Here is a 2,925-nt window from a genome sequence, read left to right on the forward strand (position 1 = left end):
TAGGAGTGGTCCTCCGCTTCCTCAGGCCGGTCCTTCGCGATCAGAGGCTGTAGACAGAGATTCTTGACCGCCAGGAATCCACCCGTATCGATCGTTCGCGATAAAATTGACTGTAGATCTCGATCACTCTAGGAGCTCCACCTTCGCACAAGATGGGTAGCGATTGGAAGCTCTCGATCTCAGCTTCGCTCTGATACCACTGTTGCACAGATCGGATGCTGTATGCTCACGTAGTAAGCGCCGGAAGGTTCCCAAGAACAAAAGAACTCTACTTTTTGCACAAAACTCAAGGTAGAAAGCATGCACGACATGAACAAGAGACCAATTGGGTGCAATCTCCCCCTATGCCTTGTGTGAGCGCTCCACAAAGCATGTATTTTTATGTATTAATCATCTTCAAGCTCAAATAATAGCCCAAATTACAAAATAGCATGCTTTTGGCTTTTTGAGTTTGCTTTAGTACCAAATAGAAATAAAGCTAATGGGCAGGCGCCCAAAGAGTCAGGCATACCCAATACAATGTCCAAATACAAATATCATAATCGTGCGTCCATGCACATACAAAATAATAAATAAATATCCAACGCCTTAATAAATAGGTGCGATAAAATATAGGCGCCATGCCTAAGGTATGCGCCCATCAAAATATAAGTGATAACTCGAATACACGCTATCCTCCAATGCTTTCCTCCACCACTGCTGCTATCTCTACACATCAACTGAAGCATTCACAATCGTTAATAAAATAATACAATTAAACCGACAAAAGTGAATACCTAGCAGTCTTCAGCTACATAAATAAATCAACTGGTTAGAAATCAATCCTAACCCTAATTTATCACGAGTGCGCACTCTAAACTCATAAACGTTTATTAATTTAATATGTATTTTACGGAATCACCTACTATGGAATCACCCATGTACACACTAAATTAATAAAATGCCCGAAAAGGATAGGCGTCCCCAGCAACTTCTCGCACAAAGAATCCACTTTGTGTATGAGCCCCGGTCAACAAAGTTTACGGAATCCACCGTAAAACCTCACGGAATCCACCGTGGCATGGAATCCACCGTGTAGTATGCCTCATGGATTCATTTGTATGCTCGCGTAGTGAATGCCAAAAGGTCCCCAAGAACAAAAGAACTCTACTTTTTGCACAAAACTCAAGGTAGAAAGCATGCACGACATGAACAAGAGATCAATTGGGTGCAATCTCCCCCCATGCCTTGTGTGAGTGCTCCACAAAGCATATATTTTATGTATTAATCATCTTCAAGCTCAAATAATAGCCCAAATTACAAAATAGCATGCTTTTGGCTTTTGAGTTTGCTTTAGCACAAAATAGAAATAAAGCTAATGAGCGAGCGCCCAAAAATTCAGGCATACCCAATACAATGTCCAAATACAAATATTATAATCATTATCCAAGAGGCATATTACACAGTGGATTCCGTGCCACGGTGGATTCCGTAAACTTTGTTGACCGGGGCTCATACACAAACTGGATTCTTTGTACGAGAAGTTGCTGGGGACGCCTATCCTTTTCGGGTGTTTTATTAATTTAGAGTGTACATGGGTGATTCCATAGCGGGTGATTCCGCAAAATACATATTAAATTAATAAACGTTTATGATTTTAGAGTGCGCACTCTGTCAAGATTGTGGGAGAGAAGGAAGGAGTCTCACTTGTAGCTTTCTTGCTTGCACAATGGGGGAATACACACAGAGGTGGAGGCTGAAAACAGTTTTCCTCTTCTTAGTTGTGTAAGCCAAAAGAACTCTAGTACAAAGAAATAGAACAACCCTATATATGGGTCTCAAACCAAACTCAACTAACTAAGGTGGCATACTAATTGAGCCACGAACTAGAGTAGATAAGGATAGCTGTCATCTAGCTATTATTCATGAGCGGTGTACCAACCGCATCTGCAACTAACAAGTCGGTGACATAAATACACAACAGTCACCCTGGCGTATCACGAGTGGAGCTCGATATCTCAACACTCCCCCTCGAGCTCAATCCCAATTCCTGCACACCAAGCAGGTCTCTGAACTTGCGCAACTTCTCTGCGCCCAATGCCTTCGTGAATATGTCAGCTACCTGATCCTCTGTGCTGACATAAACTAGATCAATAAGACCTAGTAAAACCCTCTTCCGTACATAGTGATAATGCACCTCAATGTGCTTTGTTCTAGCATGATAGACTGGGTTATTTGCCAAGTGTATACTGCTCATATTGTCACAATAAATGACAATTGGCCCATCTGTAGGCTGATGCATATCATAAAGTAGCTTATGCAACCAAGCTACCTCACATGCAGCCATTGCTGCACCCCTGTACTCAGCCTCTGTGCTGGACAAGGCAACTCTAGGTTGTTTCTTGCTGCTCCAAGTGACTGCAGCACTCCCAAAAGAGAACACATATCCACTGGTAGATCATCTATCAGAAATACTACCAGCCCAATCAGCATCAGTGTATCCATGCAACTGTATTTGAACCCCAGTCTCATAAAATAGTCCATACTGCAATGTGGACTTCACATACCTGAGTATGCGTCTAGTCGCATCCAAATGTGGTTTCCTTGGAGCCTGCATAAACTGACTTACCAATCCAACAGCATAGCTCAAATCTGGCGTGGCTAGTACATAACTTTCCTGGCTCTCTCATGCCATGCTTTAAATGCTTGCATTTGCTGTTGATTGGGAACATCAGGAAGAACTGGTTCTTCTTCATTTCCTGCAACAAATTCCCAATATCCTTTTCCCATAAGGAAATTCGTCATTCTGAACTTCCATGCTTGGAAGTTGTTCTTGTCAATCTTTTCAGTGACAATCTGTGAAAGAGAATCAGACGCCATTACAGAACACTGCAAAAAATTCTGTCACTGCAAAGAACACGGCAAATCTGCAAAACTGGCGAAAGT

Source organism: Lygodium microphyllum, chromosome 6, assembly GCF_053477565.2.
Source record: "Lygodium microphyllum isolate KBCC chromosome 6, Lygodium_microphyllum_v1.1.10, whole genome shotgun sequence".
In the NCBI taxonomy this organism is placed as follows: Eukaryota; Viridiplantae; Streptophyta; class Polypodiopsida; order Schizaeales; family Lygodiaceae; genus Lygodium; species Lygodium microphyllum.